Here is a 15,893-nt window from a genome sequence, read left to right as displayed (position 1 = left end):
AACATTTTAATTAGCACAGAGCAGCATGTGATAGGAGAGAGCGAGAGAGCGAGTGAGCGAGGCTGTAAAATGAGCAGTGACAGTGGAAGTACATGCCAGTTCACATAGTTCCTGCCTGCATTGGGCTCAAAGCCTCCAGGGACTCAGGCAATTTTTCACATAATTACAGCAAACCTGCCTGACGAGCTCTCTGAGCTCAAATACACCACTTCGAGTTTCTCTCAACTGTATGAGAGAGAACCAACTCAAGACTGAGTTTAGTTAGTTAGCTGTCTCTGACTACTGTAGCATATTATTGTAATATAATTTTCTTTAACTTAAAAGTAACAGTGATACCATGCTTTTGCACATAGTGTACCTTTTAATATGGTATCATCCAGGACTATCATATAGTCAAATCAGGTCAAGTCACACTTATGTATAGTGCTTTATACATTATAGATTGTGTCAAAGTAACTTTACAGTGTTAAACAGGAAAATACTGTCAATAATGCAAACAGAATTACATTCTGCTGTAAAGCAGCTCTAAAAAGAAGACACAAGTAAACAGTCAGTTTTTCAGTTAAAGTCAGTTCATCATTGATTCAGTGATGTCATCGTCCAGCTCAGTTCAGTTCTCTTCAAGTATCTGTGCAATCAAGTCAACAATATTGCCTAATATCAAGTGTCCCCAACTAAGCAAGTCAAAGGCGACAGTGGTGAGGAATCAAAACTCCATCAGTGACAGAAATAGAGAAAAAAACCTTGTATAAAAACTTCATTATGTGATAAGAGCTTGATCAAGTACTGAGGTGCTAAACCATTCAGGGCTTTATAAGTAATAAGCAAGATTTAAAAATCTATACGATGTGTAATAGGTAGCTAGTGCAGTGTTGACAGAACCGGGCTAATGTGGTCATACTTCCTGGTTCTAGTAAGAACTGCATTTTGGACCAGCTGGAGTTTGTTTATTAAGCGTGCAGAACAATCACCCAATAAAGCATTACAATAATCTAACCTTGAGGTCATAAACGCATGGATTAACATTTCTGTATTTGATATTGTGTGCATATGACGTAATTAAATATATTTTAAGATGGAAAAAATGCAGTTTTACAAATGTTAGAAACATGGTTTTCAAATGAAAGATTGATATCAAATAACAATAGCAGCCATCAAGTGTTAGACAGTGTTCTAGGTTAGAGTTTTTTGGTCCAATAATTAACACCTCTGTTTTGTTTGTTTGCTTGTTTGTTTTTGTTTTTTCAGAATTTAGCAGAAGGATTTTACTAGTCATCCAGTTTTTTATATCAACTATGCATTCTGTTAGTTTTGCGAATTGGTATCATCAGCATAACAGTAGAAGCTAACACCATGTTTCTTGATGATATCTCCCAAGGGTAACATGTAAAGTGTGAAAAGCAATGCTCCTAGCACTGAGCCTTGTGGTACTCCATACTGTACTTGTGATCGATATGATACCTCTTCATTCACTGCTACGAATTGATGACTGTCAGATAAGTATGATTTGAACCATGCCAATGCAATTCCACTAATACCAACATAATTTTCTATGAGCAGGTCCTGACATGCTGACGAGCTCTCTGAGCTCAAATACACCACTTCGAGTTTCTCTCAACTGTATGAGAGAGAACCAACTCAAGACTGAGTTTAGTTAGTTAGCTGTCTCTGACTACTGTAGCATATTATTGTAATATAATTTTCTTTAACTTAAAAGTAACAGTGATACCATGCTTTTGCACATAGTGTACCTTTTAATATGGTATCATCCAGGACTATCATATAGTCAAATCAGGTCAAGTCACACTTATGTATAGTGCTTTATACATTATAGATTGTGTCAAAGTAACTTTACAGTGTTAAACAGGAAAATACTGTCAATAATGCAAACAGAATTACATTCTGCTGTAAAGCAGCTCTAAAAAGAAGACACAAGTAAACAGTCAGTTTTTCAGTTAAAGTCAGTTCATCATTGATTCAGTGATGTCATCGTCCAGCTCAGTTCAGTTCTCTTCAAGTATCTGTGCAATCAAGTCAACAATATTGCCTAATATCAAGTGTCCCCAACTAAGCAAGTCAAAGGCGACAGTGGTGAGGAATCAAAACTCCATCAGTGACAGAAATAGAGAAAAAAACCTTGTATAAAAACTTCATTATGTGATAAGAGCTTGATCAAGTACTGAGGTGCTAAACCATTCAGGGCTTTATAAGTAATAAGCAAGATTTAAAAATCTATACGATGTGTAATAGGTAGCTAGTGCAGTGTTGACAGAACCGGGCTAATGTGGTCATACTTCCTGGTTCTAGTAAGAACTGCATTTTGGACCAGCTGGAGTTTGTTTATTAAGCGTGCAGAACAATCACCCAATAAAGCATTACAATAATCTAACCTTGAGGTCATAAACGCATGGATTAACATTTCTGTATTTGATATTGTGTGCATATGACGTAATTAAATATATTTTAAGATGGAAAAAATGCAGTTTTACAAATGTTAGAAACATGGTTTTCAAATGAAAGATTGATATCAAATAACAATAGCAGCCATCAAGTGTTAGACAGTGTTCTAGGTTAGAGTTTTTTGGTCCAATAATTAACACCTCTGTTTTGTTTGTTTGCTTGTTTGTTTTTGTTTTTTCAGAATTTAGCAGAAGGATTTTACTAGTCATCCAGTTTTTTATATCAACTATGCATTCTGTTAGTTTTGCGAATTGGTATCATCAGCATAACAGTAGAAGCTAACACCATGTTTCTTGATGATATCTCCCAAGGGTAACATGTAAAGTGTGAAAAGCAATGCTCCTAGCACTGAGCCTTGTGGTACTCCATACTGTACTTGTGATCGATATGATACCTCTTCATTCACTGCTACGAATTGATGACTGTCAGATAAGTATGATTTGAACCATGCCAATGCAATTCCACTAATACCAACATAATTTTCTATGAGCAGGTCCTGACATGCTGACGTGTTGTCTAACCCCAATAGAGTTTAGAATGTCTATAAATGCTGATACCAATGCATCTTTTTTATTATCTACATGGATATTAAAAGGGTCATATAATGTTGCTAAAAAGAACATTATTTTGTGAATTTGGTGTAATGAAATGTGTTTAACGAGACATTTGTTGCATCCAGTGGGGACATAATTACGGATTATAATGATTTATACTGTCTTTTTACACATTGCATTGCATCGCGCCATGTAAACATAAAACAACAAGCGTTACTCTACACTGCTCAAAACTCGCGTTTGTATCATCAGTGGCAAATCCTTTAAATATAAAAAACTTACTTACAGTCTGTGAGTCAGAACAGCCGGCATTGTAGTCTACTCTCCCAGGATCAGGAAACAGTCCTCCATAAAATGGGCTGCACACATCTGAATATTTGGGTTGAAGTGTTCTGGAACAGTGATGTAAATAAAACTTAACCACTGATTTCTAGTAGTGTCTTCGTTTAGAAGACCAAACAAAGTAGTTTCGCTTTCACAACGAAACACACAGCGTCACACATAGCGGGCTTGAGTGAGGAATGGCCGGAGGGCTAGAGAACGGCGCGGCCGGCAGATTTGACGAAGGAGCGTCCGGCTGGGGCTGGGGGTACATTACACAACCACATGTGACAACCCCGGGCTGGACTCTGCTTCGTCCACAGGGAAAGCCGATCCGGCGATCCACAGCGCAAAGTTGATGTATTTCCTCAGCGACCAGCACGGATCAGCTCTAGGCATGACGAAGCGGATATCGTCCTCTTTTGGAAGACCAAACAAAGTAGTTTCGCTTTCACAACAAAACACACAGCATCTTCACGACATTGGATTTGAGACTTTAGCCTTTGCAACTTTACAGATCTTCTTTATGCACAAAGAGCTTGTAACACTCCAAAGAGAAAGGAAAGCTTTAAATCGCATGACCCCTTTAAAGTCACCAACAATTAAAACTTTATCTGTAGCCAGCACTCAACTCAGATAGAAAATCAGCAAATTCTTTGATAAAGTCTGTATGGTGCCATGGTGGCCTGTATACAGTAGCCAGTACAAATGTCACTGCGGTGTCAGGGAAACACCAGCCTTGTCAGGTCCCAGCACTCATCCTGCACGATCACAGTCACCTGAGTTCTGATTCCCCGCACCTGTTACCACATAATCAAGACCAGTATAAAGTCACCTTCACTCCTCACCATCCTTTGTCTGGTCTTGAAGTTGCTACCACAGACTTACCTGACTCTATCACCATCGAAGTCTTACCTCCCGATCGTCTTCATCCTCTGCTAACCATGTCTTGAGAAACCTGTGAAAAGGTGCAAGAGCCTGTTAGCTCAGCAAGCAAAGTAGAGACTCACCTGCTGACTCTCCATTCCTCTGCACCCCATTCCTGCTGCTAATAAACCCCATTTCACTTACCAGTTACTCCATTTATGGTTTCCTTCTGTTCGGTGACAAGCGGATTTATCAAAAACACTTATTACTCTAGATAGTGTTATAAGAAGCACCATTACTTCAAACGAGTTATACTTGAAGCCCGCCCTCTGAGAAATACTGAAAACATTGTTATAAATTGTAGCAACACCTCCCCCTTTACCTTTTGGATATGGCAATTTTTTATTTGTTGAATTAATGAATGCATGAATAACTTTATTTCGAACATGTAGAACTAATACAGTAAAAATAAAACAAAACATATATATATATACACACACACACACACACACACACAGTACAATATATACACATACAGTACATACAGACATACACACTTTTACCAAAAAGTTCTATTTTGGTTTCATCTGACCATATGACATTCTCCCAATCCTCTTCTGGATCATCCAAATGCTCTCTAGCAATCTTAATTCTATCTTAATACATTATTTACAAATTACTACATATATTTACACGTTTATTCCCATACACCAACACTAACTACAAAGAAAACATAAAAATAATAATAATAGTTATAATCTTAATAAATAACATGAGAGATCACTTTGTCAAATCCCTTCTTTCTCCTTATACCTTGTGAATATATTTTTGAGCTGGATCATGCTTGAACATTACTTGCGCACTGAACTTAATCCATTCCACAGCTTCACTCCACACAAAAGCTTTTTAATGTTGTACGAGCACAAAGATGTTTTAAGTTGCACTCCCACCTAAAACTGTATCTCCCTTTTCTATTACAAATCTATTTTTGAATGTTGCCAGGGAGTAGGTTTTTGCTTTATACATTATTTGTGCTGTCTGAAACAGACCAAATCAATACATTTCAATGTTTTTGATTTGAAAAAGAATGAATTTGTGTGATCTCTATAACCGGTGTTATGAATGATCCTTATGGCTCTTCTTTTGCAGCACAAACAATGATGATAATCTACAATTATAAGTATTGCCCCAAACCTCCGAACAGTAATTTAAATATGGTAATTTCAGTGAGCAGTAAAGAATGTGGAGTGATTTGTAGTCCAAAACATGCTTTGCTTTGTTTAGTACTGAAATACTCCTTGAAAGTTTGTGTACATGTACTATATGAGATTTCCAGCTCATTTTATCGTTAATTATCACCCCATGTTTATCACCTCGTTGTTACTCTTAAATTGGTTTGGACGTTTTTTGTATTTTCTAGTTCGGGGAACAGACACAATCTCTATAGTGTGATATCTAGGTGAAAGAGTCTCTATATGCTAAGAGTTAACTGATTTCTGTGACATGAAGCGGCTAGCAGACGGTCGGTTTAGCCAGTCTGTCTGCTTCCTGACCTGGGCCCCAGTTAGTCAAGTACAAACTCTAAGACTATGTGCCATATTTCTAGACAGAAGAGCGGCACCACCCCAGGAGGGATGAAGACCATCTCTTTTCAGCAGGTCAGGTCTGCCCCAAAAACTCGTCCAATTGTCTATGAAACCTATGTTATTCTGCGGGCACCACTTAGGCATCCAGCCATTGAGTGACGACAGTCTGCTATGTATCTCGTCACCACGGTAAGCAGGGAGGGGACCAGAGCATATTACAGTGTCTGACATCCTACTGTAAGTGTCTATGAGTTCCTGGATGCCACTTCTGTTAAACTGCCAGTGGATAGAGTCACACACAACATATAATAAATGTAATTGCAATTCATTTTGAATAAAAGCATCTGGTAACACATTGCCTTGAAAACTTGTACGCTTTCAATTTCAGAGATGAGACTACAAGCTATTCTCAAAATAAATAGCATTATAATTGTAGTGTGAATGGGTTAATGGCCTGAACCCAAAAGCTGTCTATGTAACATCCTGCGTGCTGTGCTTCTATTGTGTGCAAACTTTTCTCTTTCTCTTTCAGGATTCTGAATGATTGTCACCTGCAGCAAGACTTCACCTGCTCGGTCCCAACAAGAAAGCTTCACTTTACCTGGAAAATATTCTCAGGCTTCTTCTTGCAAAAGATTTAGATTGTCTTGCCAATATGGGCCTAGCCATCAAAAATGATTTGTCATAACAAGTATGATTTGCATTGAAAGCATCTCAGTCTTGGCCAAACATATCTCTGAAAACAAAAAGAGGTCTTTCAGGACAGCTAACAAGGGTTATATTTGTTAATGAGAGCTCAGATGCAGAGTTGTTATATTGGGAGTGATTATCTGACAGGCTTCAAAGCTGCAGATGATAGAAGCGTGAAGCAACCTGTTCATTTCACTCAGATCAATCAACAAAACACATTCAGCATTTAATGACAAGCTTTTGGAAAGTATATTTAAAGGTTTGTTTTTCTCAGCATCTGCTGTAAAACAGTGGACGTGTAGACTGGAAGTCTAATTGCCAAAGCAAACTCACATCACATGTTTTACTCTAGAGAAGATTTCTCAGGATATTTTAATCTTACGAAGTACATTTTCATACAAGCACACACACATAAAAATGCTGTTGGACTTTTAGTTGAACTGTTACTGCCAGGAAAAAATTATGTCTTTCACTGAAACCCTTTGACTTTTTGCATTATCCAGCCCTATTTAGGGTTGGCAAGATCAAGAAATCTTAAACAATTATGAAACATTACATTAAAATGTAAACAGCAACATGAAAAATATAAAAAAAATTAATTTGGCTAACAAATATTATAAATAGCAAACTGTATGAATTTAATTCACATAAACATAATTCACATAAAAAAAATGTATGACAACTTGTCCCAAACTGTATTTATGAAAAATACCTTTGTCCTGAGAAAAAGTTTAACCTTCACAAGTGTGAGAGGGGGATGCTAGTATGATTTTATTGTTTTGTTTTAATTATAGTGAAACTGCAAATTTAATTTGGATGACAGAATTCCATTTTAATTAAAGATTGAATTTGGAGTTCAGTGTTTAAAAAAAAACACATTAAAAGGCACTGAAAACACACATTTCAGGAGTTGATTCAAAACTTCCCCATGTGACAACTAGCCCTGTCTCCCTACTTTTCCTTGCCAAGATATTAATATATTTGAACCATATTGTAAATATATGAGCACAGTCTATTTCAAAATAAAAGCAGCAAATTAGGAGTTTATTGAGGCAACACTTATAGTTAATATAGTTAATAGTGAGAATTGCACCTTAAAATAAAGTGTGACCAAAATACATATTCTTTAAACCTTTAAATTACAAAATATATCACAAAAGAGGGAAGTAAATATGTATCTAACATTAAAATGCATTTTGGATATAAATGTGTTAACGTAACAATATAAGCATTTAAGAAACTATTTGAGAGGGTGTTGGAAACGGGATGTAGATAAAATAAGAGGTAAAAACAATATGAAGAACATACAGTTTTTAAGAAAGTAAACCACAACCAGATATAAAGACATACTGTTTTATTTTAGAACATAAGACAGACTTTTAAAAACGCTTATAAATTGATTTTTAAAAAGTCCAACAGTTTGGCCAGCCCAGCATTAGTGTCTCGTGTACCTTGAGACAAAGGCCTGAACAAGACAATGGTCTGCTAATGTTTCAGATGGTTCCTCTTTAGCACCTGTGCTTAATTAATGTCTTTATGGCACCAAACACATCTCTTTGCAGCAGCTCCTTTCAGATGCTGCTGGACTCCTCCCTGTCCTCAGCGGCTCTCTGGGTTCTTCTGTCTTCAGTGTAATATGAGATTCAGTCTTTAGAAAGTCTCTCATTTACAAAGGCGGGTTATAACACCAGTTACAGCACAGAATGCCAGTGTGCTACTTTCTTTTCCCAAGATACCCTCAACAATGGAAGATAGCAGAGCCGGTGTTCACTTTCCCCTCCGAGACGCAGCCTTGAAAAGACTCCTTTGACACCTTCCCGCATTCAGAGACTGGCCAAAACCACTGACAGATCTGCTTCTGTAAGCCCAGAGAAGAGCACAACAATACCCTCTCCAAGCACATTCATCTCTGTCTGTCTCTGCCTTTGGACGCTGTTGTACAGCACAACCATGTCACTAACTGGAGCGTTTAGGGAGTTAGTTAGTGTCTGTGAGTTCAGGTTAATATACATCAGTGCTGTATCACCAGGGTTTCTGTCTTCTTGGTGAGACACAAAGGCTTTTCTCTTCCTTCCATTATGTCTTTTGTCACATCAAATTTGACTCATTAACATTCCTATTCTTCAGCAGTGCTGCTCTGACACTGAGCATGACCTTTGACCTTACTCTGAACTCTTGCTAATAGGTCATATATCTAGTCACTGAACAGAGGTTTTGGACTCTTATACCTCACGTAAATCACGTTTTTCACTTTTCACACTCATTTTCATTTTTTAATAAAAGGTTATCTTTGTCGATCTGTTATTGATCATGCTTTATCAGGGTTTTTATTCTAAACTCCTAACTGGGTCCAAATGTTTGCTAAATTTCCACCAAACTCAGCACAGATCTTCAGCTTGATCTGACTTTAGAAAGCAATACTATATAGCAAATCTCAGCTGATGTTTATATCATCCAAAACGTAAACTGTATTATCATGCTCTCTCTATATATACCCAACTTTATACAGTACACTCACATAAAGTGATATATCTAGCAAATCTCAATTGCCTGATTTTTTATTTTGTCACAAAATGAAACTATGTTATTGATCAGCTCTGGGTATATATGTCCCACTTTATCCACATGCATAGTGTACTCACATAGGGTGATATTTACTATATTCTCTACAGCAAATCTCAAAACTGCTGGATTGCATGTATTGCTGGAAAATCTAAACTATGTAATCTGCTAAATGTGACTATAAGACATGAAGATATTAAGATATTTTACACACTTACATTATGATTTTCTGTAAAGCTGCATTGAAACAATATTGTGAAAAGTGCTACACAAATTTTGAGTCTTTTTAACTGTTTAGACCATTTTTGCAATGAATCTATAAAACATAATTACATTTTAAAAAAATCCAATAGACGTTCATTGAAATTGGTAACTCCTCACAGAGCTTTCAAGCTTCAAGTCAAGTCACCTTTATTTATATAGCGCTTTAAACAATACAGATTGTGTCAAAGCAGCTTTACAGTGTTAAACAGGAAAATAGTTTGTCAATAATGCAAGAGTAATTTTTCAGCTGAAGTCAAGACGATTCAGTGATGTCATCATCCAGTTCAGCTCTCTTCCAATAGCTTCACCAAAATTATATGAAATAGTTGGTCACACTTTAGTTTGCGGAGCAATTCTCACTGTTAATTAGCTATTAACTACGACTTTTGCCTCAATAAACTCCTAATTTGCTGCTTATTAATAGTTAGTAAGGCAGTTGTTAAGTTTAGGTGTGGGGTGGATTAAAGGATTTAGAATATGGTCGTGCAGAATAAGGCATTAATATCTGTTTATAAGTACTAATAAACATCCAATATGCTAGTAATATGCATGCTAATAAGCAACAAGTTATTAGTCAGAATCGGTCCCTAAACTAAAGTGTTACCAAATAGTTTAAAGTTGGCATGAAATGAAAATGAAATAATTATAAACCCAGTCCTCTACAACAAACTGCAAGCTTGCATTAATTTTTTTTTAATACAGCATCCATTTATATAATTTGCAATAATCCATTACACTTGGATGTATGTCACAATATGGAAAAAGACATGCTGGTACTTCCACTTCATTGCATCTTTAAACATTATAAAAAGGAAACTATGAGCTCTCAGTAAGTTTACTTTGCAAATACTCAGCCCTCACCATCATACAGAGTTCTGGCATGAAACTCTAGATGGAGCAGTCCGATAGGTCTAACTCAATCTGACCTAATGACATCATTATCACTTGGCACAGCTGATTGGTTCTCTCCTGTATCGGTAGCCAATGAGCTTGCTGCTCAACATTCAAATATATGACTAGTGCTTGCCGTAGCAGTTGCAGCTTGCTTCAGAACAGCGAAATCAACAGATAAGATAAGTGAATGCTTTCTAATCCATATCGCTGTGTGTGTGTGTATTGCGTGGTCTGCCTAATTGAATTCAAAATGAGCAACCATAATCAAGTTTAAACTAAGTGTCATGTTAGCAGTTTTGCATTGTACGCAGGAGCGAATATAAAGCATTTTAGCAGCAGCATTTAGCATCTGTGTTTATAGACAGCAGCAGCATTCTTGTGTATGCATTTCAACGGGGGTTCACCATATACATCGTCATACATGGTACATTAACATCGTCATGTACATTACCATGCCAATCCCTCCGAGAGTTGTCATGACAGAAATATATTTATAGAGTGCACTCAGAATTCAATTCAATGCAGTTGAAAAGAGTTCTAGCAGGGATCATATATGCTGATGTTTTTTACAGTGAGCTCCTCATGTCCTGCAGGCACTGTAACACACAGCCTCTGCTGTCTCTCGTAGCCTTCACTCCTACATCTCCACTCCTGTCTGGACCTGCTCTGAATGTAGCATTGCAGAAAGCCATGAAATAATTTGAGATGATACTGCCAGTTTAAATGACTAAAGCATGCCATCACACTCATTATAACATCAATCTTTCCTCTAACTCACATGTGCATTTACTTCAAACAGAGAGAGAGAGAGAGAGAGAGAGAGAGAGAGAGAGAGGTAAGTGGGGAGGGAATTTGTAAACATTCAGTTTATGGTGAAAACTAACGAACTCAGTTTGTCTTTAAAAATAGTTGTCATAGCACAACTAATACTTCAAATCATCAGTGAGGATGATGGGTAACCTTTGAAATGATCGTCTTCAAATGAATCCTGTAATGCACAAATGGAATGCGCAGGATTTCTAACGGAATGTCATCATCATAATTTGGAAACATTCCTACAGGATCTTCATGAGATTAAAAAAGAATCCTCTACAATTACACTAACGATTAAATACAATCCTACTGAATGAAGTTTAATTGCATTTTATTTCCAGAATTGCAGTTTCAGAGTTATATTGGAGAACAGGAAACTTCAACTTGAGTCCTGCAGAGTTTAATTCCAACGCAGCTGATTTTCACTTAATTTAGTTTGTCATAAACATCATTTAGTTTGTCACAATTATATAACATCCCCAAAATTCAAAATTCATCCCCAAAAGTCACACCAGATCCTTCAGCTCCACTCACTCGTTCACAATCACCAGAATTCAGATGCACTTCACCTGTCAGTCACAGTATAAAGCCACCTTCCCATCACCACCTCAGTGTCTGGTCTTGTTGTTTACCTGCGTGCATCAGCTTACCGTCTCTGCTTACCTGTTCATCAGACCCACTCCAGTCGACAGCAATCATCTGTCTTCAGCTCAGCACACCGGATCAGACACAAGCTGTTCAGCTCAAGATTATCAGCTCATTATCTCACCTTGCTCCTCTCCTGAAACCTCTAATAAAGCTCCGTGAGACTGTCATTTACCTGTGTTGTTTGTTTTCTTCTGTTTGCTGACAAAAATGTACTACTGGAAAAACTTACAATATCAATATACTCTTACAATATATATATATACTATCAGGGCATTGACTGATGGTTGAAACTTGTTGTAATACTTTGTTGTAACAGAGATTATATATGCAAATAAAAAAACATAAATGAATCTATTGATTCAAAAACATCAATGTTTAAATATCTAAATCAGATTTTTTTAAATCAAATCATGGTATACAACAGCAATCATTTGCATAGAGATAGTGAGTTGTTTCCTTTGTATATCTGAACCATATATATGAAATGCTTTCTGAGTTTTACAACATTTATTAATGAAGGACATACTGTGGAAGTGAGTAGTGCTCCTATATGAAGCTGAATTCAGCTGTTAATATCTATTAATCTGATAAGTTTGTTCAGGATTGGAGTTAAAATGTACACAGAAGAAGCAGAGTTAAAGAGCCCTGGCATAGGATCGATCTTGAGATATCCTTACGATTATTCTTATTTGATCCCATTAGGATCTTTTAGTCCCAATTTATGCCATAAATTCCATTAGCAATCTAGCATGCAGGACAAATTAAAATATACTGTGATCATTATCTTTGTAGCTCAGAAATAATTTGCCATAGTAGCTATAAGTGCAATCAATGCTACCAAACACATTCATAGACTGACTCAGTTTTGTGAGACAAAAAGTCAAACAAGACAGTCCATGTTTTCCTGTATATTAAAGCACTGTTGATACAGTAAACATGTCTTTAATTCACCAACAGTGATCTGGACTGAGACGTGGTGCTGTTGTCACAACACTGTTTATCTGCACATGTGCTCATTAAGCCAGAGGACATGAAAGACATACAGCAGCTTCAAAGAGGAAGACTCGTCATCACCATTTGCCAGCACTAATACGCCAGCCTGGAGATCAGCAGTCATTTGCATCATAAAGATATCGATTCTAAAAGACATGGAGAACAACTTGAGTTGAGCTGATTTATACACCGTAAAAAGTGGAGATTTGCAGCTCTTCTGCCTCATCAGACCCTTAATTAAAGATTTTTATTGGTGTAACCCTATGTAGCAGGTTGAATCAGTCATATAAGCTAATATTTTTGACTTGAATAAAACCAGTTGCATTTAATTTAGATGCTCTTACATGAAGGCGAAATACCATGCTTAGAGACAAAGAGTCATAAAACTCCCCAGTATTTCCAACCTCCCGCTTGGGATTTCAGCCTTCCTCATTGGACAAGCCCATCTTGAGAGGTGTGAATCTCTGCAGGCTTTAAAGGCCACACTTCATGTGACCCGCCCATGTCGGTGGTTCGGTCAGATGCAGATGAAGATGTGAGAAAACGCTGCAGGATACCAAAGCATGGTGCCAGGCCTTTCGGCCTTGACTTTTCCATTCACCAAAGATTCTCTGACTCAAACTGGTTCTTTTCATCAACTAATTTCAGCAAGATCTTGGGCCTTAAGATTGCATCAGGAATCTCTTTCAGACAGCCGAGACTCGCAAGTATCAAACTTAGTCTTATTAATTGATACATTAAGTATCAGTTACACCTTTTTACAAAGGTGTGTTTGAAATCAGAATATGACGTATCACTCAGGCTTAGATCTGTTGAATATGCAAATGGTTCCATAAATGTCATTCCTTATGTCTCTTTCTGTACTGAGCTAAACTTTAACCCTTTCCTATACCAACTGTATGTGTGTGTGTGTGTGTGTGTATGTGTATGTTAGACCAGTTTATGAGTTTATGTAGTATGTTGGACTAGTTTAAGTGTTTATGTAGTTAATAAAACCTTACTTGTATCACACTTGACGTGTTCATTGTTTGCTCATAACCGGAGTCACTAATCATGCAGATTTACGCTACAAGCTTTTGTAGAATTGTACAGTAAGAAAGTTATTTCCCTTAACCAGGAAATTAACGTTCTTAGAATTGACAAGACAGTTGACCCTGAGAGGTCAGCTAAATATCTACAGCGGATCTAAAATATTCATAATTAATCATAACTAGTTATGGTTAATTATTCATATTTCCTGTCATGAGCTGATTCGTTACAACATTGTAGGTTACATTGTCTTTTTTCATCGTGCACTCAATCAAATAAGAACAACTGTGTCTGCTTTGTGCAATAAGCAGCATGGCTTCCTCAAAGTTAACGTGGGGTTTGTGTCAGGAATTCACACTCAAAGAGAAAATGGGATCATTTGAGTTTTCCACACGGAGATACTCCAGACATGTGAGGTTTGCAGTAATCGTTTCTCAGATAACATTAAAGGTGGAGGAGCGCATGAGGGACCAACATACCCCACACCCAACCACACAGCGAAAGATGAAAAGTATCATATGGGACTCTACAATTTATACGAATCCCAGAACAAGAATTCACGCATGATCTTCAAAGGCAGTTGTTACTTAAGTTCACTCACAAATCCATCTCCTCATATCTCAAACAGTGTTGCGAAATACACACCTAAAGGGGAAGCTTTCTTCTTTCTCAACAATATCAGCTTTGCTCGCCGCAGAGCTGCAACTTTACAAGTCTAATCTAAGCGTCTAGTAATGTTCCCTGTGGGGTTTCTGAAGCTTTGAACCTTTTGGAAAGGTTACAATACAAAGAGAAGCTGTCAAAAACAACATTTCATATCCCATAACAAAACATATTCCATAACACAGAGGACGCAGAAGTGTTGCTGTTGAACAATTCCAGTGACATTATTTCCTTCAGAAGTCAAACACACACTTATTCAACTTATTCTACAAGCACATGTATGAAGACCAGAGAAAGACTGCCTTGCGATCCACAGCGCTCCTCTAGGTGCGTGTGCATGTCTCAACCAGATGAAAAACAAACGGATGACTGATGCAATTATGTGTTGGGTGATTTATAGACAGGCAGCGGGTGCAAAACACACGCTTCTGCCCTCTCTTCACTACATGCAATCACTGCTGTTATTATTATCTTTGTGGTTTTTACCCTCAATTTGAGTGAAAAATGGTCCGATCAACATTTACTGTTCATTATAATCAGCAAGGACTGTGTAAAGCAGGATCAAGCACTGTGGAAAAGCATATATCTGTTTAAAGTTCAGCTCTGACTTTTGTCCCTGTGGTTCAATGATCGGAGAATGTACCGCATCAATCTCACAGAATGCTCTAGAATATGCGGCAGCATATTAAAAAACTTCATCTCAACTTTGTCTCAAACTGATATGTCTCAGTGAGTCAGCATCCATGCAGTTTGCAAACCCACAGAGTCTGCAGTCTGAGAGTTTTCACAATTTCTTATTAAATTCACCCAAAATCAAAAGATCTATGAGCTATGCTATCCATATTCATTTTATATTTCTATACTCTGATTGTACTTGATATCAACAAGTGACTTCCAATAAACACAAGTGGAATTCTGTTAGAAAATGCAGTATGCGATATAAAATACTACAGTATTATATTAAACAAAAGTGGCCTTATGTTATCAGCATAGCCGATGTCTCACACGCTTTGGCAGTGAAAACGTGATGTTTATGTACACAAACAGCTGAGAATTTAATTGCGATCTAAGTGATCATTTTTACTACTCTTTGGCAATTGCTACGACACAAAAACCAACAGAAGCTCGAGTTTCGATGACAGGACCTCTACACTTCTCTGCTGACTTAATTCACTATGATCTTGAGAGTAGTTACCAGTTCTTCTGTGTGTATGTTTTTGAGAAAGCTAAATGCTATCACGTGTAAGCGTTAATGGGCAAGCTGACTTAGCCTGCGTGACTGGCTGACATTGCGCAGCAGTCAATGGAGTTGTTTAGCAACTAGTAGCAAAGGTCTGAATGAAAGAAATGTCAGAGTCATCAATCACCTGGCAACTCCAGCTCCGCCCCCTTGAGCAAGTCATCACCATAACACTCACTGCACTCATCAATTACACGCGGAGCTGGAATTACTGCCCAAAACCAAGCATTTGTGGGTATTACTGTGGTGCAATGTTTATTCAGCCTGAATACTTTAACAAGACAAACTGTGGCAGCATCACACATCAGA

Source organism: Sinocyclocheilus grahami, unplaced genomic scaffold (genome assembly GCF_001515645.1).
Source record: "Sinocyclocheilus grahami isolate Dianchi unplaced genomic scaffold, SAMN03320097.WGS_v1.1 scaffold545.1, whole genome shotgun sequence".
NCBI lineage: Eukaryota > Metazoa > Chordata > Actinopteri > Cypriniformes > Cyprinidae > Sinocyclocheilus > Sinocyclocheilus grahami.
This window is presented reverse-complemented; position numbering follows the sequence as displayed.